We start from the raw sequence: 22,457 nt of genomic DNA on the forward strand, positions 1-22,457 counted from the left end.
GTAATTATCTGGGCAGATCCGGTACCTCTTGTATTAAAAGAAAATATGAAAACGTTTTAAAAATGTTTAAAATACAACAATACTGTGCATAGACAAATTTACAGACCAAATCCTTAGAATTTCATGTTGTTTATTAAGATTCAACGTCATTTGAAAGAGTCGGAGATCTGTTGATGCACTGATGCCAACAAACCACGCCCCTGACACAAACAAATCACCTCTCGAAATTCGCCGCCTCTGAGGAGCAAGCAGAGAGGAAATAAACAGTTACTATTTCAACGCCAACGTGTCAGAAAGACAATTCAATTTGCTGTTTTTTCAAAAAGAAGGAACAGTCGCACGACGCTTCAAACGAGTCAGACAAGCCTCCACAAGCGGCGACGAGGGCAGCTGCAGCAGGAGGCTAGCGCCGACACAGCTAGCCAGGTTCACCTCCAGCTAGCCAAGCCGGGGCAGGAGGCTAGCGCCGCCACAGCTAGCCAGGTTCACCTCCAGCTAGCCAAGAAGGGTCTAACGTGATGTGGGGTGTCTTGGACAACTAAATGGTGAGCATACTGTCCAATAATCGGCCGCCGTGCCAATCTTTAAATACCGTAATAATAAGGAGCTCTTTTTTGTTTGTTTTACAAGTTGGACCTGTTGAGAAACAAATGTCTGACTGTAGACTCTAAGTCCCACCTGTGGTGATGTGGGCATTCACCTCTGCTGCGCAGAGGAGGCTAAATAACTGTGCATTATCGTCACAACATTGATACCATGGATATTATGTGAAATGGAGGCTTGTAAGTCCCACATCGTGGCAAGTGGGCATTTGTATGATGTTTTCTGTATACCTTCCGGGACCTGCGCCCCTCCCTCACCCCTGAGCCGTCATATGTACTTTGCGTTCCGGCTCCTTATGATTGGGGGCGGGGGGGGGGGGGGGGTGCTGCAGCCTATCCCAGCGGCTTTCGGATGAGAGGTGGGGTTCATTCACGATCACGCATTTCTTGCACGGGTGAGGTTTAAGGCACCATCATGCACAAGACAACCAGTAGTTCATTCTTAAGGGGTTATTACAGGTCACCTCTAGATTTTTCACATAACAATGTCACAAGTGAAGAGGACAGTTGGCAAGTCTGGCGTGTCTGTTTGGTGCATTCATTTACTACATACACACACACACACACACACCTGAAGACCAGTTACTTGTAAAGCTGATGAAGGACGTGGTTTGAAGGACACCTGACTTTTCATTGGTGAAGGAACGAACCTACGTGGGATGACAAAGGTTTTCGCCTGTGTCGTGCAGATGCAGTACACATTGTATCAGTGAGCGCTTTGCGGGTGTAATGTTGTCGGGTGGTGCTGGTAAGGTAACGGTGTGTGTCTGGGATTCATCTGCTGATCGTCCCAGGGGGCGTGAATGCTCTTAGATTCTGTTGAGGGTTTGTGTCTCATTGTTTTGCCAGTGTGTTGCTTCATGTCCCTAAGTCGTGCACGCAGTTTCTGGAGGCTGATCTCTAGTAGCTCCTTGTTCACCGGACATGTCCCCTACTGAGCACCTGTGGAAACTCCTGGAACGTTGGGTATGTTGGTTCGTTATTTTCTCTGGAAATATCTATGAACTCTGTACAACACAGGGAAAATTCCACAAGTGTTAATAAGTCACATTTTCTTCACGGGATCACACGTGTCCACATGAATGCACACATGGAAAACCTGGAGAATTATTTTTTTCTGTTTGGGTTTGAGGTATGAGTGTGAGAAAGGGGTAAAACAGGTAACGGGGGTGGGGATGGAATAATTTTAATTGGGTTTTCACAGCAAACACATCCAAAATGCAGATTCTCTGTCAAGCTTTTGCAAATAATCCAGATCCTGATTCACCAGACACAAATCTTCCTCAATATGTGTGTGTGAGCTCATGATACCAAGCAATGTCCTCCCACTCAGTCCCATGGCCTGTACGCCTCACATTATTATGATCATCATTCAGAGGCTGACCTTATCAGTTTGTGATTTATGTCTGACTCAGATACAGTGTTATTATCACTCTCCCTCCTGTGGCCTGGCACCTCTGCTATCATTCAGCCCTTATTTAATGAGGGCTCTGGATTGAAACATCAGAGATGAGTATTGCAGGTGTGTGTGTGTGTGTGTGTGTGTGTGTGTGTGTGCGTGCCTGCTGTGTGTGACAAAGCAGTGCATATTTGGAGATACCTCCCGGAGATCTGGGACATGCAATGTCATAAGGTTGCTGGTGCCTGTTGTGAAGGCCAGGGGTGTCACACTCAATCACAGAGGGGGGACAAAATTGAGGGCCATATACATCAACATCATTACAACTATTTTCATTTTAATGATAAAGAGTCTACCTGATTACAAGCGCAAAAAAACGAGATGTTCAACTGGATGCACTCTGCTCCTGAACTCGTCAAGATGCTTGGCATCTTTTCTTGGCTTCAAGTTCATAAATGTTTCGTGTTGATCTCTGAGCTGTCTTAACTCTGGAGATGGAGAGAAGGGGAGCATTTTTTTGTATTTGTTTTGTGTTTATTTCCTTTCTCCTGTTTATTTTTATTAGAAGAAAAAAGTTGCTCAGTGTGCAGAGCATTTGAGCGGCTTGTAGGCAGAGGTGGGGCATCGTTTCAGGGATGAACCTTGGAACTGTGCAGTACCAACAGTCGTACTTTCCTGGGGTGTGCCTTTACATCCGGGCCTCATTTGGCTATTTCCAGATGCTCTTTCCATGTCAACTGAAAATGGATTCCTTGGCACCTCATATTCAAATGTCTGAGCTCCAATGTTGTGAACTCGGTGCCGAGTGCTCTCAGTGTATCTGTAAAATGTGCAATTGGGAACACAGTGATGGAGACCTGGTTTGGCACAGAAAGTGACCCACGTGTCCTCGCTGCATTTGAGTTTCCTAAAGGCACAACTGGGCTTGGAAAGCTCCCACTGCATCATATATGTTCATCATCTCACAGCCCCGTCTCTGAAGGACATTGGCACGCAGCCCCTTTTGACCCGAATCTCCTCCATGGATCTTGATTGGTAGCCGTTGCAGTGAATTCTGGGACTTGCAGTATCAATTCTTTGTGAGCTACGTAGCCTACTGGTGCGCGTTCCGTGAACGGTAGACTTACAATATTAGACCAGAAATGAATGGCCTGAGTTTGACATGTGTGGTGTAGGCAACATGAGAACCTACTGATGGGAGGTCATTAAGCAGGAAAAGCTGTTTGGGATTGGTTGGCTCAGGTGTCTCCAGAAACTGCAAATAAGCATTGGGGAGCTTTTGAAGGAGGAAGTCACGAACAAGAAATCTCAGGTGGGACTGTAGCAGTCACGTAGGTTAGCTTGTACACGTGAGATCAGAATATCACAAGAACGGATTTAAAAAAATGTTCAGTCTTGTGCTTTGTCTGCACTTCATGCAGTTTTTTTATGATCTTGAATCAATACCATACATTTTTAACTTTAAATCTGATATGAAATATTACTTGACCGCAAACTTTTATAAAAAAAAAAAAAATCCTCCGTCCCCTTTCCGCCTTTCCTTTGGGAAAAATAGACCCCAATAACACAGATCATTCCTAAACTTGGATCGCTCACTTCCGTCGTGGCTTTTTTTTTTTTTTTAATTTGCATCGTTCCTCTTTTATTTGCTACATTCCTTTTTTTTATTTCCATTGTGGCCTTGTTATTTGTTTTGTGTCTTATTTTTTCTTGGCTTCATAGTTTTATTGCATCCGGGCTTTTTCATTTGTGTTGTGGTGTTTGAATTGCTGTGTGCTTTCTCTGCCACTGTACAAACACAAGTAGTCCTATGACACATTGAATATAATGATTATAATACACAGAGCATAGATTTAATCTGGATGGTGTTCTCTTTGCTGTTCTATATTTGTTGTATGTAAACAAATACGTAGACGTCCCACATCTAGGACTATAACACAAAAGTGGCAGCATCCCTGGATGAGTGGATAGCATCTCAGATCGATCACGTTGCAGTTGGAGCTACAAAATCTGAAACTTGCACAAAAGTTGTAAAGATGTTGCACACGCAGTGTCATCAACAATGACCAGCTGATCCGCTGGAATCGATGAGTGTGTGGCAGCTCTGTGAGGATAAGCACCGCGCATAAGCGCACACTGTCAGAGAGAAGATCGATGGTCAACTGCAGCCTGATGTTGCACAACATGGATGAGAGATGAAGGAAGTCCTCTTGTGTCAGTGTCAGCCGACATCATTTGCGGTACTTCTTCTGTCATTTAATCCACCGGGAGAAAAACAACACCAGAAGCTTTTATACTGGTTTTGCCAAAAACACAAAAACTGGTTGCTTTATAATTTCTCCAAAAGTCTGCAGAGGATTGCCACACCATGAATTCAAAACACTAATAATTCAATCTAATGCCTTGAGGCGCGGATGTGTATTGTTAGCGCTAGCACTTGGTTCTGTTCGTTCACAACCCAACACCTGTCTCCAATTTTAATGAGACGTCTTCATAGAAACACCATCTAGCCGGAGGCTGAGTTAAGCTGCATCGGAAGAATCTTGTGTGGTTAAGAAAAAAATCTTATTTTAACAGAGCTTTGGATTCTGGTTCATCTATTGCAGCATATGGCTGATTTCTATTTTTTCATTAAGGGATTTATTTATTCATCACGAACTGAATATAAAAGGTCAATCACAACAAACAGTAGGCAATAATTCAATAGTTCTATTATTCTCTTCTAAAGCTGGATGTACCCCATCTTCTCCCCTTATATTGTTTTGGTTTCCATGGCGACTCCATGGTTAGTCGAAGGCCAGCAATCACGTCTTGAAAGGAAGGGCAGTGGGTGTACAAGGAAAAACAAAGCGTGATGACAGATTCAACTCAGTGACCCTGACATGGATGTCGCTTCAGCCGCTTCTCCCTCTGCAGGGCCGAGTGGGCTGAGGAGAAGAATCATCGGGAAACAAACAAATAAGTAAGCTGAGACGAGCAGGAAGAGCCAAGGGCAAGAGAACAAGGGTAATGAACAGTAAAGGAAGTGAACCTCAAAATGATTTCAAAATGCTGCAACATAAAATAACATATGTGGCACACTGTATGTCCCTGCTCTGGCTGAGGGCAAATATAAGACACTGTCAGGACTTTTCCTCACACTTGCGTAGATAAACAAAAGTAGAGTGGCGAGCAACTAAATAGAGCATAGCGCTGTGAGTCGAGCGTGACATGTTCTCAGATTCATGCCTTCACTTCATCTAGCAGTTATAGCAAAGAGAGAGAAAATGTCCACCGAAAGAATATGAAACCTCCTACTTTTTTGCTGAATCTTCAGGGGGAAAACTCTTTTTTTTGACACCGTCTTGACTCAGAAGCGATCTGCAGCGCTGTGTCAGTACAGGGATATGCAGATCTGCATCGCATACCCACTAACTCCAGGATTTCAGTCTATTCTTTTGTAAGTGTGGAAGGATACGTATCAATGTAAGATTGTGACCAACTCTTATTGACATGAGCTGTTTTCACAAACATTGCACTGGGTGGCAGACAACTGTGCAAATGTCACTCATATAACAAAACAAAAATAAGTAATAATCAGGCTGCACGGTGGTGCAGTGGTCAGCACTGTCGTCTCACAGCAAGAAGGTTACGGGTTCGAGTCCTGGCTCCAGCCTGGGATCTTCCTTGTGGAGTCTCCATGTTCTCCCTGTTCCTGTGTGGGTTCTCTCTGGTACTCCAGCTTCCTCCCACAGTCCAAAGACATCAAGAGAGGACGAGGCTGATTGATACTCTAAATTGACTGTAGGTGTGACTGTGAGTGTGAATGGTTGTCTGTCTCTATGTGTTGGTCCTGTGATGGACTGGTGACCTGTCCAGGGTGAACCTTGCTCCAGCCCCCCCCCCCCCCCCCCCCAACCCTCAACAGGACAGGCGGAAGAAAATGGATGGATGGATTTGTGAGGTGCTCTAAGAATCTTTTCAAAACAATAACAATTTCAGCAGGCAGGCTCTCAAATGTTCTACTTAAATTCAGTGTCCATAGAATGGAATCCAGCCAGCCACCATCAGGCTGATGTTGAGGAAAGTGTCATTTATCTCCATGAAATCTGATAATTATGTCCTGCTCATTCAGAATAGTTTGTAAACCTTTGGCTTTCTCTAAAGTTGTTCATGCCTTTCCATGAAAATGGCAATGAAAACCTGCAAAACTAAGCTGTTCTTCATGGGGTTTAGCACTAATTGGTAAAGACTAGCATGCTACTGAAAACTTGAGCTTGTTTGCAGTGTCTCTGTTAGCATTTAGCTCAAAGCTCATCAGTACAGAGCTCCTAGTGGATTCTCAGTCTTGCCTTAGAATAACTGAAACTCTGTCAGGCTAGTCTTTTTACTGACACCTTCATCTTTGGAGTCTAGGCGAATCCAGCCATTTCTCCCACCTCCAAACTACAAATTATCACAGTCCTGTGTAGATATTGTGAATTTGATTTAGTGTCATGGAGTCAGTTTGGATGTTCTGTTGCATAGTTTCATGTTGCTCCTTGTTTTCTCCTGTCAATTCTAGTCAGTTCCTGTTTTATTTTGAAATCACTTCCCTTTTGCGTCTCTTCTTGTCTTTGTCTTTTTCCCACCTGTGTGTGTGTGCGTGTGTGTGTGTCTGAGATCACCCATGTCTTGTCAGTTTATCAGACACAGCCTTGTGTCACAGCCTTGTGTCTCAGCTCCCTCCCTGTCTTTGTGTTCTCCCACATTTCTTGTCACCAAAGTACTGATTGTTTTTGTGTTCAGTCGCCAGGTCATGTAGGGTCGGATTGCCTGGTCAGTGTTATACTGATCTATTTCCAAGTGTTTCCCTTTTTTATCCTGAGACATTTTGTAGTTTTGAATTATCATCTTCAAATCCATTTTTGCCTCATCTCTGATTTTGGTTCCACCTTCCTCGGTGTACCAGAACAGAATTACGTCCAATGTCCAATGGGAAGTTTGTGCCAGATTTGTGTGTTAATGAGAGTTGGACTGACAGATGAATCACTGGTGCAGAGACACATAAATGTTATGCATCTCTGTTGGATGAATTTTTTGCCTCATTTTGCTGCAATGCTAACATTTCATCCTCGATGCCCAAACCATAGCAGCTTTTGCACTGTGCAAAGTCACATACACTGAGGTGACTGAATTATTCGTCAGCAGTAGGTCTTTAATTGTTTTTTTGGTGAAATCTTTTGAAAGCACCAAGTGATTTCTGGCTATATTGGCTGTAAACAGCAAGTGCATTGTGGGAGTATGAGGAATTACATTTAAAAAAAAGTCAAACAATATCGTCTCTTTCTTTCCAGTTTGCACTCCAATTCAACTCTTTAGAAAGGAATATTTTAAAACCCTCGAATGTCCTAAACTGTCGCTTTGAAAAAACAAAGCTTTAGGGTAATGGTTTTGAATATTTCATGGATAAACAGAAGAGAGTGACACACGCAAGAAATAACCGAAGAATTAAGATGCACAGACACTTGGATGCAAAGATACAAAGAGGGAAAAATGACCTACTGTAAATTACATCTGGAGGTTTGCTTCTCTTGGTTGAGATTGAGACAATAAAGGGGTGAAAAGAATGGATGGAGAAAAATAGAATGAGAGATTGATAGAAAGGGAGTTTGAAGAACCATTTAATTGCTAATTAATAGGATAATGTTTGGGCTGCAACAAACTGTAAAGCCTTATGGGACCTGCACGGTGGCTCCATATGGCGCTGTCTTTAAACTGCCTTTGGAACACTAATTAATTCACATCCCGCTGGTAATTATTTCACTTCCGCTAATTAAACCGAAAGGCACCTTCTTCTCCGCCAGTCTTCTCTGCCCCTTGGCTCCTCTTTTCTTTACTGTTTCTCCATCTTTGTGTCTTCGTCTCCCCTGATTCAACAAGCTGAATGCTCGCTTCTCCCACAGTGTCTTCACGGCTGACAGCTGATGCTATTATTGTGTTATATGCCCCCAGCTAAAAGTGAAACATCTTGCTATTTGTACCTTTAAATGGAGGATTGTTAGCAGGATGTCAAATATAATCACTCCCTAAATCCCAGCGCCACACTCATCTCTCAACCTGATGTCTCCCACCAACAGCAATGGCAAACACTTTTCCTCTATTATACATCTACACAATCATGCGATTATTCCTACTAAAAATACAACCCATTGCCCCTGTAAAAAAACAAGCAAACAACACAGCTGTTGTGCAGGAACATATCTTGGGATGACTCAGGACTTTTCATGGCAATGTGCTTTACTTTCATGCCTCTAATTATTTAGTTGTGCATCATTACCAGATGCTTTGAAATGCATCAGAGGAGCTGCACTGTGGTTGAACTGCGGGGTAGAGAGACTGAGAGAGAAAAAGTGTATGTGTGTGTGTGTGTGTGTGTGTGTGTATGTTTGCCAGCCATACATTGACTGATGAACCAGCTGGCAGATGCATGGCATTGCTGGGTTATTCTGGTCCCGCTCGGATGAAGCTCAAATTTAGCTTTCCGTGTGCACACGGTGCCCTCATGACCCTCCACAACAGCTTTGTCATGGGAACTTCTTGCATGTCAATTTGACCGTAGCGCTTCTATACAGGAATTGATGTGCAGGCCAGTTCAGTCTATTATGAGCTGATGTGCATTTACAGAAGCAAATTTGGAATAAGTCAAGCGGTGTAACATTGATTTAATAATAATCAATTTGGCATTCATTAATGATATAATATGCCTCATTACATCAGCACTGAACATCTATTTATTGACACAATGAGCAGACATATTGCTTTTTACACATCACACTCATTCGTTAGCCTGGGGTTTGGTTCACCCAGCAGTGTCATTGGCTGGCTGTTTCACACACATTAACCTGCCAAAGTCATTTCAGGTCAAATCCTACACATAGAAAAGTATCTTGAGAGTTTATTTCCAACGACCAACCAACGTTTTTTTGATTTGCTGGCTGTGTAAAATGCTAGGCTACGTCTTCAGCTGTAGAGTTAAGGTGTTTGTTGCTGGATAACTTCACCTGTTCATCAAATTCCACTGGCTGTCATACCAGGGGTAGAGGGCTATGTGGACTCTAGTAGCACCTAGCAGTGACGTTGCAGATTGCTGCCCCTCACCTCACCTCACCCCTCCCTCACCCACTCCCCTCCGGAGAGTCCTTAGTAGCTATTCACATTCGGCTACATATTTTTCTTTTTAAAATTGTCAGCCAGCATCAGCAACCATTTATTCAGCATACAAAATTGAACCTGGAGTCATAAAGACAGCGCCAGTGAGTTGAGTTTAAGGTTAACTTTATTGTTCGCAGCGCGTCTGGCTCATGAAATGTAGTGTTAAGTGCTAAAATGCTTAGTAAAGAATACAAATAATAATTATAAATGATGCGTTATTAACATACCAAATCTCAATATGTAATATTACAAATAAAATAACATCCTTCGTCTACCTCAATAATTTGCTCCTGGAGGATTGCACATGTTTTCGAGAAAGTCATGAATTAAATTGAACAAGACTGCGCCCTTCTCGTCAGGACAACGGGAGAGTAGCAGGTTCTTGTTGTCTTTCCCTCGTCAGCCATGGCTAAAGTAATATTACTGCTATCGTATCTGTGGACGTCCCAGATACAATCACACTATCAATAAAAAAAGAAGAAGCAGCAGTTATTGGATGCAAGTGTTCCTAAATTAAATTGAAACATGAAAAATGCAAATAATGATCTAATAACATTTATTTAAATTGCCATCCTGGGCTAAGGTCTAAATTAAAATTAGATTTAGAAAACTCTTATGAGACTCCACAGATCCTGCTGCACAGCGCTGAACTCGAACTGACCACGGTAGTATTTGAATTCTATTTTGAAGTACTTTAACTTTACTTATATATCTACTTCATTTCATTTATTTGACAGTTATTGTCAAAGGTACCAAGGTCATTGGTTATTTGCCAAAAGAAGGCGCATCTTCCTAAATGAGTCAGTCAGAGAGCAGACACCAGAGAGACGGAGACAAGAATAAAACAAGAGGAGAATGTCCTGCCTTTGATGTGCTTTGGCTTGTAGCATCGTCATTGCTGTGTGTGTGTGTGTGTGTGTGTGTGTGCGTGCGCGTGCACGTGTGTTCTTGGATGTGATGCCTCACTGAGTCGAGTTGAAAGACACAGACTTGGACTTTCATCCAAGCTGTGACTTTTCTCCAACGTTCTGACACGTAACATTCTGCACAATGAGCATCTTTAAGGTCATGACATCATACCACTCATGCACCTGAACTTGAGCGAGATTGTTATGGAGACTAGAAGTGATAAATAGACCAAACCTGCCTGCAATAATGTGGGCGCAAGTTTGGAAAAACACACCCCTCAAGTGTGTAACATTGCTCTTTGTCCCTGAAGTGTCTGTTAGCAATGCAAATAATTAAGGAACACAAACCAAACTAGGATTTCAAAGTAGTTCGTCAGCACAGATAAGGATGGACTCGTTAAGAAGTAAGATATCAATTTTTTAATCAATGATGGATATAAACATGCATTATCCCTCTTATTAACATTATTTATATTTTCATGCATTTTGCTGTCAAAATATCAAGTTTTTCACAAGTTATAACACCATATCCAATACTTAAGGGCTTGACTAATATTTGAAAAATATATTCCTATCCCATGATGTTCTTAAATAATAAAACTGTAGTTCACTACTTTAGTAAATATAACAGTTTGTCAGCGGGTGATAAAGCTAGTCTGCTCAGCTTGTTGAACCGTTGCTCAGCTAGTAGCAGGAAAGCTAACACTAACACCCTTGGGTGGCCTTTCCCAAAAGGGAGGACATTTTGCAGGATTGGTGAAGCCAGGATAAAAACTGAACAAAAAAAAATGTTGGCAAACTTATAATGGGCTCAAGAAAACTATTCTAAATTACTGCAGTTACATAGTGTGAACATCAGTGGCAGAGTCCAGAAGATGCCCGCTAGCTGCAGCTGAATTACCTTCACTTGCCTTCATGAGCGGCGCATGTTAGCGATGTAAAACACTAAACAGGCTGACACAGTAGTGTCATATTGTTGCCAGAATTAAGGTTTTTCAGCCAAACGTTTTGGGCTATTTGGTTTGCGATGTTTTGAGCGTCTGGCGGCATCAGACCGTCTGTTTCACAACCAGACTTTTCTGCTGTAAATCTGGACAGATGCCCACCCTGCTGCTGTATGTTACAGTCAGCATCCTGGCGTGTTGAGAGGTTTACACTATGCTGGAGCTACTTTGCAGGTGTTTGTATGTCAGCATTTGTATATTAGATCTGAGATGTCATCTGGACCATCCTATAAATCCAATTGTTTGTGCACCTTTAATTTCAACAAATAACCAACTCTGTGTCCTTGTGTGATGCCAACATTAGACATAAACACAATATTGCCATCATTTGTAAGAATACTGAAAGGTGTGTTATGCTCTCCTGTCCTTTGCTGTACCTGTGCTCCTGTGCTAAATACCCCTGTATTACCATCAATAACAATTGTGGTGATTATTATCAGGTGAAAAGATTCTGCTACAGTTCTCTCTCGTTATAATGTCGTCATATTTCTCACTACAAAGATAATTAAAGTCATACAGTATGGATTACAGCTGACATAAACCTTTATGGTGGCGGAGTAAAAATTAGGGCCTCATTCAGAGAGAGTGTGTGAGAGAGAGAGAGAAAGAGAGAGAGTGTGTCCGTGGATGGGGTTCAGTGTGTAAAGGGTCATTACAGACTTTACAATGACGCTGCAAGGACCATTAATGTTGATATGACTCATGGGGCTACCTGGATGCAAAGAGAGGCCAGTTTCTGTGTGTGTGAGAGTGTAATTTTGTCTATGTTTGTGTGTGTGTGTGTGTGTGTGTGTGTGTGTGTGTGTGTGTGTGTGTGTGTGTGTGTGTGTGTGTGTGTGTTTGTGTGTGTGTGTGTGTGTGTGTGTGTGTGTGTGTGTGTGTGTGTGTGTGTGAGCACTATATGCTTGTGAGTTAATTAGTTCACCACAGATTATGGCCCAGATTAGTCATTAGTCATTGCTTGGAACACTGGAGAAATCCCTGCAAATGGCAGCCTAGTCGATTCACACTATAATCTTTGAGACAATCAGTAGTAAATGTTGCTGTAAATACAGTACTAACAATCAAAACTGCTGCTTGGAATCCATTAGGTTCCCCTCTTCAGGAATCTAATATCGGATCTACATCCTTTCACAAGTAGCTCTGAAGCGCCCTGGAGAAAGACCGGGATAACTGGCATCATTCCTCCTGGCTCGAGCCTTTCCACTGGGGGATGGCTTTAATGCAGTGGATCCATTTTGTTTTAATCTGTTCAATGACAAAACCTTATTCTAAAATTAAATTATAAGTAAATTTCATCTACTTTGAGTCAGATTTAAGAGCTTCTTTTATTGCGGTGAAATATCTTGTATCACTTAAGGTAGCTCTAAAATTGGGGAGATAAAAGTTTTTCCTAAAGGCTCATTTATGCTCTTGTTACGTATGAAAATAAGTATGACCATTTCCAACTGTGTGACCGTCTGCTCCCATGCATCTGCTACAGCATGTTAACATGCATCTTACACAGTACTCCCCATAGAGTGCAGAAAACTGTCAAATGTTTCCGTGAGTCATGGCTGTCAGTGCTGGACGAGATATTGATGACGTTCCTGTTGAGAGAGAGGCAATAATTAATATCATAAAACGGTCGACTGGTTCAAAACTTGAGCAGCCTCACCTCAAAATGCTCCAACAATTTCTGGCCTCTGCAATTTCCCATGGTGCTGCTCCGTTTGGTCTGTATCAGATGAAATCAATGCACACTACAGAAAAGAAGCTCTGTCTTTCCCTACCTCGCGATGAACATAAATCAGACTCAACTCCAACTGCAAAGCTATGTTTTGTCAACATTGGCCGGAAAAATCGGCCACTAATAAAATTTCTGTCTGAAGTTCTGTGTTTATGCCTTCAAGCCCACAAAGGCATTGTCTATCCATCTACATGCCATATTTTTACAATATCTCTCAAATGCCATACAGCACTACTAAATTTGTCTCGTGTCCACTGCAGGCGAGTGCCGAGGCTAGCTAGTTAGCTTAGCTGGCCCCCTTCACTGAGCCCACATCCCAGACACCACGTTAAACGACTACAGACGTTCAAAACTGTTTTTGTGTATCATTTTGACGAATGTCTTGTGTGTCCAAGCCTTCCAAGTCTTTAGCTCCTTTATTTGCTACTGACACATCGGTGTTAGCTTTGCATACACAGCACTTATTTATCCTCATGTGTCCTGACAAAAATGGAAGCGCAGGTCACCGTTCTGTTAGCTCGTGCTAACAAATCCCAACAAAGCTGCTGTGCTCCTGCTCTGCCTCCATTGATGAATGGATGAACAAATTCAGAAAGATTATTTGTTGAGATTGAGTAATATATGGAAGTATACGACCCATAATCCTGTCATTATAAAGGTGTTTCTTTTTGTAAAATTGGTCAAAATACTTTACTACACTTAGTGAGAAAAACAACAAAAACTACTTTGCGGTAAATGAACTACAGCACCCTGGACATCTTAACATCTTCTCTAACTTCTTTTTCCCCTCTCCTAACTGGAACAGAGACACTCTCAGTGGCTAAACAGAAGTAACTCAACTTGATTGAAATTGTTTGTGATTGGCGGGAATAGATCCTGCCACGAATAATTTCAGCACAGCTTTGAAATTTGAAAAGGATAATGAGGTCACCGCAGCGGGCTCTCACGATGGCGAAGGAAAATATCTGCCATTGTTCCAAGCTTAAATGAGCTCTGAATACTAACAAGTGTGGAGTACGAAAGTAAAAGACAAAAGGAAACTGAACCATAGCTGAGTTTTAGTCTCTCCGCTTTTCAAGGTTGACAGTCTGGGAAAGGGGGGGGGGGGCAGTTTGTTGTCAACATTATCAAGGATTTACCAGAACCACAAAATCGCTTTCGGTGCCAATAAATCTCTGATGCACAGGACGGGCTGCCACCCAGGACTTATCTTTGGGAGATCCTGGGTGAGTGCTCCTTTAACGCCAATAAAAAAATCTCTCAACTGAGTAGCTGACTTTGTTCGACTGAAAGAGGAAATGTTTTTCTCAGTTTCGAGCACAAAGGGTCTTAATCATTTCTGAAAAGCGAGAGGAAAAAAAAATGCCTTTGCCTCCACAGCTCAGGAGTTAGTTGTTACAAACTATGTCATTCCGATGTTGCTTCAAATGATTAATAGGTTAACTATTAAATATGATGACCGGGATGGCAATCGCAGTTTCCGTTGTTTTAACAAAAAATATCAACTTGTGGCCATTTGATAATTTATCTGAAGAAGATGTATTTGCGCTATATGGTGGAAAATGCTGGAAAACAGATTGGGAACAACGGAGATGGTGGATTTTGTGTTTGTTTCGGAGCGCGTTTCATCCTCTTTATCTGTGGGGAGACATCCAGCTGAACTGGACAGTTCTTGTGATTTTCCTATGCTATAAAATTCATCTCTGTCCGTCCATCCAGGTCCACAACAACATGCAGCCCTGGTTGTAAAATGAATTCATTGATAACTATAAATGTAACTATGTATCTACATCCTGTTTGTATTGACTCCATTTTAACCTTTATTTGCTCTGTGTTTGCCCGCTTAACCCCCCACCCACCCACCATCACCACCACCACTGCCACGAATCAACCAACGTCACCCTTTTCGACTCTGATGCTTTTGCACCCCTGCTGGACACAATTACTTATGTTGCGTTTCTGGAATACTTCAGTTGAAACTGGAAAATAAACCATAAAATATCCTCATAACTCCCCTCTAGAAAAAAAAAGGGGGGGATTCAGTAACTCGGGTCCCGCAAAAAGCTGTCTTGACTTCCCCTTTCAAGAAGTTTAAAGAACCAAATTAAAGAGGAAACTCTGACTTTGATGCCACCATCTAAGCGTGAACTCTGCAGATTACATCAAGAAAAATTCCCACCCAGAGGCAATTCGCTTTCCAATATATGGCCCATATTTACACGCCACAAAATATATAGGATTTTCCTTTCAGTTTACACCACTGTGTGCAAGCAAAATGGACTCCTGGGCTCTTCAGAACGTGTGGAAATTGACTGCAGAAGCTGAATATGTTTGTCTAAGTGTGATAAGTTGATAAATATAGAGTCGGATAAACAGCTCTGGGGAGAAGCACTGTGAAATGTATAGTGATGTCATCAGCGGTGCTGGACGAAATATGAGTCATCCACTGGTTTAGGGAAATCGCTGATGAAAACATCGGCCCATAAACTAGGCTAATCCACTGAAATCCACTAATTCAAACTGCGCGCACACACACACACACTCACAAAAGCACATACACATGCTCACAAAAGCACATACACACTCCTGAATCAGAGTCTGTGCAGATCATCTAAAATGAACCAGAGATTAATTACGAACGGCTAAATGTGCTAATACGTGTGTGAATTATGAACCTTACACTGTATAACTTATCAAACATGCTAATTTAAAGGATTTGCACCGTGTGTGTGTGCGTGTGTGCGTGTGTGCGTGCGTGTGTGTGGGTGGGTGTGAGCGCAGAGCACCGAGCTTCACTAAATCCGCTTTGTGTCACCAAACTTTAGCAGCAGGAGAGAGAGGAAGCAAGTCAGAGAGTGTGTCTGCATTAACAAGGTCCTCTCATTGCAACTCCATCCAACTTTTCTCTTTTAACAATCGGCTACAACTCTTTCTCCACAGCATGTCTTGACATTTGTGAACCTGCTTCTGCTGTTTCATTTCCTTTAGCTCCTCTCCTGCCTGCTGTTTCTTCATATCACCGTAAACCACCTTCTCTTTTTCTTTGTTCACCTTTGGGTGACCCATCTGTCTATCTCCCTGTCTCACAACACCCTTTGGACACATCTCTCTCCGCTCTGTCCCTCAAGTGAGGATAGATCCCATCTCTGACTGGCTGATTGAGTTACTGCGGCTCTTCCTGCTGACACACACACAGACACAGACACACACAGACACACACACACACACACACACACTATGGCTTTGCAGGAGACTGCATTAGGATGAAACAGAGACAGACAGCTAATAATGACACAGACCTCTCACTGAGAGGGAGTCTGATAATCCTCTATTGACTTCTGTCTGACAAAGCAACTTGTTAGCCTGGTAGCTTCTTGGAGTTTTGTGATAATCGCGCCTTTCATACTGATTCTTTCTGATTTCTGACCGCGTTCTACAGGCAGTTTAGAATTTACAGCCACTGCAGAACAGCCTGTACGTGTTTGAGCTGGGAGAGGAAACCCTTAAGTTTCAGCAGAGAGGCAGCAGGGTTCGAAAACAGAACCTGTAAGCTGCAGTATCACCTGCTTCAGTCCTTCCGTTGTTCCACAGGCGAGCATGGTGCACACAGTAAGATTTGCAACTCCCATCTGGTTTTTGAAATGTGGGACGCCCCAGACATAAAGTAATGACTGATTAACCCCAAACCATAAGATTTGATCAAAGGAGCGAACACACCAGGCAGTTCAGTCGAGGGACACTTACTGTTCATCTTGACTGTTCCACAGGGCTTCTACAGACACTCACATGATCAGATGATAACAATAGAATAAACAAGACCAACAAGGGCTTGGTTTGCTTGTCTGTGTTCACTTCAACACTAGAAACACTCTATTAGGACCCAGGTCCCTTCAAACGTGTTAAGTTCAACAAAAATACTCTTAAATACTGTCTGTCTGATACGATCCTTAAACCACCACCTACTTTTCTACCTCAATAAAACTTCCTAATTATGTGAAAGTACAACTTTTTCCCCCACATTTAGCTGTTAGACACCTCCTACTTCTATTCTCACTGTTTGTGCAGAGGAGGCTTCAAAGTTCTACTGTATACTTGTGTATGTTGGATTTTGAATTGGGATCAACTTGCAAAATATTTGTGATGTCACAAATTGCATTTGCAGGACCTTTCATAAACAGATTTACAGCGAGCACAGAGACTTTAACAGACGTCACTTTACGATAATTATATGTTCAACACACATAAAACGGTTTGGCGTTCTACTCTTCGATTGGACCAGATGATGAGCGGATTATTGTTGCGCCATCCATCCATTTTCTATACCGCTTATCCATTAAGGGATAAGGGGGGGTGGGGCCGATCCCAGCAGACATTGGGAGGGGTACACCAGGCGGCGTACAACTGGTGGGGTACACCGGGTCCCCAGTCTGTCGCAGGACCATCAGGAGCAATTAGGGGCCCAGTATGTTGCTCAAGGATACTTGGACATGGTCAACAGGGGAAGTGAGGATCGAACCGGCGACCCTTCGGTTGTTAGACGGCCACTCTACCTCAGAGCCATGCTGAACTATTGTTGTGGCACCAGTAGCTATTTTGTCCAATAATGGCCATCATAAAACTAAATGGATTTTTGGACAGCTGACTGACAAGAACGGATAGGCTGATTGACAGGTGGCTAAAAAGGATCCTCAATACGGGAATACATTAGCAGTACTTATTGATCCGCTGATTGACAGAACTTTATTAGTGCAGTAAAATACGGAGAAACAAAGGGAAATATGTAGTAAATAGACTCAAGTGAATGTTCATAATGAATAAGATGATATATTTTCCATGGATGCTAAAATATTTGTTTGTCAGTAAGAAAGTTGAGCAGAATAGAACTCCATCAATCCATTTATAAACTGCAAAAATTACAACAGGAAATTCAATCCAGCTAATTGATTTTGTTCATTTTATATCAAACTGACCCACATCGTCTTTCAGCAAGGTTATAGGAAGGCTCTCCTTTCTTTTTTTGTCTGACGTGAGGAGCAGACTGGATGAGCTCTTTGTGTACTTTTCTTTTGACCGAAGAAGAAAGAAAGCCGAGAGCACGACAGACAAAGACGGATCACAGTACAGAAAAGCGCCGCAGCCGGGAATTAGACCCGCAAATGAAACTTTGATGAGGAGAACCGGGGTACATGTTTAAACCTCCAATTAGAAAGGATTGCTTTCAAGAACTTTTCATTTTTATTTTTATGTTTAACCTTTGAGATCATAAAAGTGGAACGGAATTGCACTCTGACATACGTTGTGAGCTTTTCAGCTTAACCAAGAACAAACAGTTCTGGTTGCAGACCTCCATCGGTGCAGGCATAGTGGTGCCACCACATTTGACTTGAATCAGAAGAGGGTGAGGACATTACAATGATAGAATACTGTCTTTAAAACAGGTTTTCCACGTGGTTTGATTCATCATGCTTTTGCCTCCAGCCAGTAAAATTACTCTAATGCACTTTTTACAGACCTCCAAAAGAAAACTACTGAGAGACTTCAGCTCTTTGAAAATACTGCAGCTCGGTTGTTAACCAGAACCAAGAGCAGAGAACACATTAGTCCAGTTTTATGTGCCTCCTGTAACATTTAGAAGAGACTTGAAGGTTCCCAAACAAAAACCTTAATGGGCAAGGACCAATGCCCTTGTTTGCTACATGGCAAACACCCAGGTTAGCTACAGGCCCCTGAGAACGCTGCAATGATCTGATGTTGGAGAACTGGAGGTTTCCAGCAACAGTGGGAAGACGGACATCTTTTTTCAAAGAAGCCCCAAAACTTTCCTGCACAATACCAACAGGTATCAGGGAAACCAGCCCAGTAGGGGTTTTCTACACATTAAGATTAAAGGTGTAAGACACACAAAAAAAACATCCAAAGAACTTTATTTTATATATATATATATATATATATATATATATATATATATATATATACACACTTAGACTTTCATTGTTTAAAAAAAGGCTGAAAGGAGCATATTTTGAACTAAAAAAGTTGGAAAGCCCTGACACGGTGTTTCTGTAGCTGACAGTATGAAGGAGATGAAACAGTCAAAAAAAGTACAGGAGAAAAAATTGATTGGACGTTAAATAGATCTTAAATATGTAAGTACATACATATTCACAGGAATATTTGCCTTACACACACACACACGGAGACACATAGGCAACTCAGATGTTCTTAACCCTTGAAAGCATGTTGGGCATAAATATTATGATCAGATTTATTCTGTTCAGTACCCCTTTATCTAATAAAGACCAAGATATGTGGAATATGTGTGGGTGCGTGTGCTCCCAGTTACAAACGCCTGATGTCTGGCCCCTACAAAAATAATAATACAAAAATGAGGTTTTGGCCCCACCTCTGTTCTTTTTGACAGTACATTGAAGATGGCAAACTAACTCCATCCTGGCGTTCTCTGAGTTGCCATCCCTAACTTCCTCATTTTTTTTCTTGCCCCCCCCCCCCCCCCCCAGAATTAATCTATTGTGAATGACAGTCAGTGAGACCAAGAATGACAAACAACTAAGTGACATGGAGTGAGCAAAAGTCGGCACTCCCATGAGTGAAAATGGAGTGGGAGTGACAGGCGTGGTGTGGTCTGGCATACAGTGGAATTTAAGAGACACTTTGATGGGAGGATGAGGAGAGAAACAGAGAGATGAGGGAAGGATGAGGCGAAGGTGAAGAGGGGCAGAAGAGACGGCAGGTGACCAGGATGAAGCGAAGCTGACTTGAAGCATGTTGACCCTTCCGAACATGTCTGATCCACATCATCGATAGGTCTGTTGGGTCTGGACCTTCCACTAACAGTGCTGTGGCGTCCTGGAGTCCAACATCAGAACCATGGCCCAGGTGTGATCTCACAGAACCAGGGATCCTAACAAGATACAAGATGTCTTCTGGCGTTGTTTCTACGGTGCCTCCATGTCATATTCATATATTCTGTGCTTTTATTTTCTGGGGGGGGGGCTGTAGCCTATCCCAGCGGCTTTTGGGCGAGAGGCGGAGGGGTTGCCAGTAAAATTGAAAGTCCTACATGTAAAGTCCTATATCATTTACTAAAGTAAAAGTACTAAGTAAAGTAACCTTGACTACTTGGAGAAACGACAGAAGTCCGTACAGCTGGTATCTCTGCCGTGTTGCAGAGTCTCAGAGGAACTTTAGATTCCATAAAGTTTTTTTTGTCTGATGTAAATGCTGTTTTTTTAAATACAGATTTTATTTTTTACCAAAATGCTTTGTTTTGTATGTTAAAATCACAACAACAACAAAAAAAATTCTGGTTGAGGATGCCCCCAGAGCCCCCTTAGAAGGTTTACAAACATGTCACCTTCAATGAGTTTGCAGGCGTGAGTATGAATCAAGGAAGAAGCCATTACATTTTGGGGCAGATTAATCATGGCGCCACACTTTGATCGCTGAAGACTGGAGAGGTCTCGTTGCTACATCAAAATTACATGACGGCATCATCACGTGAGTGTCAGCTCCAGAATACGAGGCAAGCGCTCTCTTGCAGCACCTACTGGATCCAGGAAGTGATAGAAGCACGACTCCGCTCCTTCATACAAGCTCCTACAGAAGAGACAGTGGCTCGCCTTGGTACGCCCTGACTGTCCTCGGCAGTTTCAAGCAAGGTTAAGTTGCTCTTTATGCTTTGCGTAAAGATAAAGTGAAGAAGAGACAAGGAGGATGAGTAGAAAGGAGAGGAATGCCGGGGAAAAGAGAACTGGACGCAGAAGATGGAAGTAGAGAGAAAAGGAGAGGGAGGGAAAAAAATGAGACAAACTATGACAGGGAATAAAGATATCCATCTATTATTCTGTCAAATGATTGGACAATTTCATTTAAAAGATTTTAAAAAGTGTGAAAAAGTCACCACGATGGAATGTGATGGAGAAGAGATCTTCTGTTCAGTCTTTACTGCCCTTGCTCTATCTCTCCCCAAGGACTCACTCTGCCTCTCCATCCATCTCATCCCTCATTCCATCCCATCATGCTTCCAGACATTTTTCCTTGGGAACCCAAAAGCGCTGCCCCGTTAGTCTGATGTTTGTATTGGTACTTTACTGCTTTGAAACGTGCACTTTGATGTAGTTAATGTGGGACATCAAACAAGCCACGAGTGTGTATTTGCATGTACAGTAAGTGCCTGCATGGGCATGTGTAAATGTGCTTGTGTGTTTTCTAGATGCCTGGTGCACTTTGCCAGCAATTTTAAGCACATTTAGTCCGAGAGGGTTGGACGGAGTACAAACAGCCTGCAAAGATGATCCGGGGGGTACTTGGAAGAAATTAAAAAAAAAAAAAAAAAACAGTCACAAAACCAGCATGGCTCAAATGCATAAAGAGACGGGGTCTGGACTGAGTGTGTGAGAGGGATAAGAGGGAATGCAGAGATGAGAAAACATGAAAGACAGAGGGATGGCGGGGAAAATAAAGAGTTTTTAAAGGATGGATATATTGCAGACCACTTAGAAATACCCTTCTCTGCACAGTTAAGATTGTCCAGTTCATGGTTAGACCCAAAGTTCTTCTTTTCCCAATTCTGTTTTCAAAATTACCTCCGGGATTATCCCAAAGGTTCCACCTCCATGTTTCACATCTTTTCCAAGGAAATTTCTCTTTCTATCTCTTTGAATAACACTTTTTTTTCCCCTGGGCAATATGTGTCACTCTCTCTCCTTTCTCCCATACCTGTCCTTGTTCCCTCCCCATCTCTATCTCTCCCCAATCCCTCCCACTATTCGTCTGTCAGTTCCTGTTCCAGCTGCTATCCCCATGTTTCTTAATCCCCCTCCCTTCCCTGCGATAATTCCTCACTTCTTTCCCTCCTCTGCTCCTCGCTGACAAGCCCCTTCTTTCTGTCTCACTCTCTGGCAGCCCTTCTTCTCTCCTGCATTCATGTCTTCATTTCTCTCACTCCCTCCATCCATCTCTCCAAACTCTCTCTCTCTCTCCCTAAATCAGCCATGATAGACTGCAGCATGCTCCAGACATTCTCACACAAAGAAGAGCAAATGTGGCAGTATTAGCACGGTAATTATGCACATGCAGGCACGAATACACAAACAAACACACACACACACACACACACACACACACACACACACACACATGTATCACATGTGCTGCTCAGTCAGCACGACTGCTCTCTTTTGTTGGATCATCTGGGAGAAAAAAATAGCACAGGGAAGGAGAAAAAAGGCTGAAAATCAGGGAGATGATGTGAGAGGTGTAAGTAAAAGCTTGATAATTAAGGTAAAAGTATTGAAAGCGACATCGAATGACTGAAAGAAAGGATGAAAGGATCAGAGTAACTGACCGAGGGAAACACAAAAGGAAAAAGAAGGGTAATCTTGTACCACAAAGAAAACAAAAAATGTGGGACAGAAGTGAGTGAATAAAGTGCCAGTGGTACATAACGAGAGAGAGAGAGAGAGAGTGTGTGTGTGTATGTATGGAAGAGCTGTGTTCATTTACCCGTACCAATGATGTGTGTATGAGAAAGAGAGAGAGTGTGAGAGGGGAGGAGTGAGCAAGAGAGGGAGGAGTGAGCGGGAGAGGGAGGAGTGTGTGTGAGCGAGAGTGTGTGAGATA

General features: G+C 42.5%; 1 protein-coding gene across 1 annotated transcript in view; it reads left to right on the forward strand.

Annotated features, from left to right (window-relative positions):
* Positions 1-231: 231 nt before the first annotated feature.
* The window catches only part of LOC147245438 (protein shisa-8), a 131,231-nt gene continuing 109,005 nt past the window's right edge, over positions 232-22,457 (forward strand). Inside the window, exon 1 of the mRNA XM_086184559.1 lies at positions 232-545. The gene's annotated coding sequence lies outside the window, so the exon portion shown is untranslated. The remainder of the gene's footprint in view (positions 546-22,457) is intronic.

This window comes from Aulostomus chinensis, chromosome 18 (assembly GCF_037954235.1).
Source record: "Aulostomus chinensis isolate RoL2024-O1b breed Wild chromosome 18, RoL_Achi_v1.0, whole genome shotgun sequence".
In the NCBI taxonomy this organism is placed as follows: domain Eukaryota; kingdom Metazoa; phylum Chordata; class Actinopteri; order Syngnathiformes; family Aulostomidae; genus Aulostomus; species Aulostomus chinensis.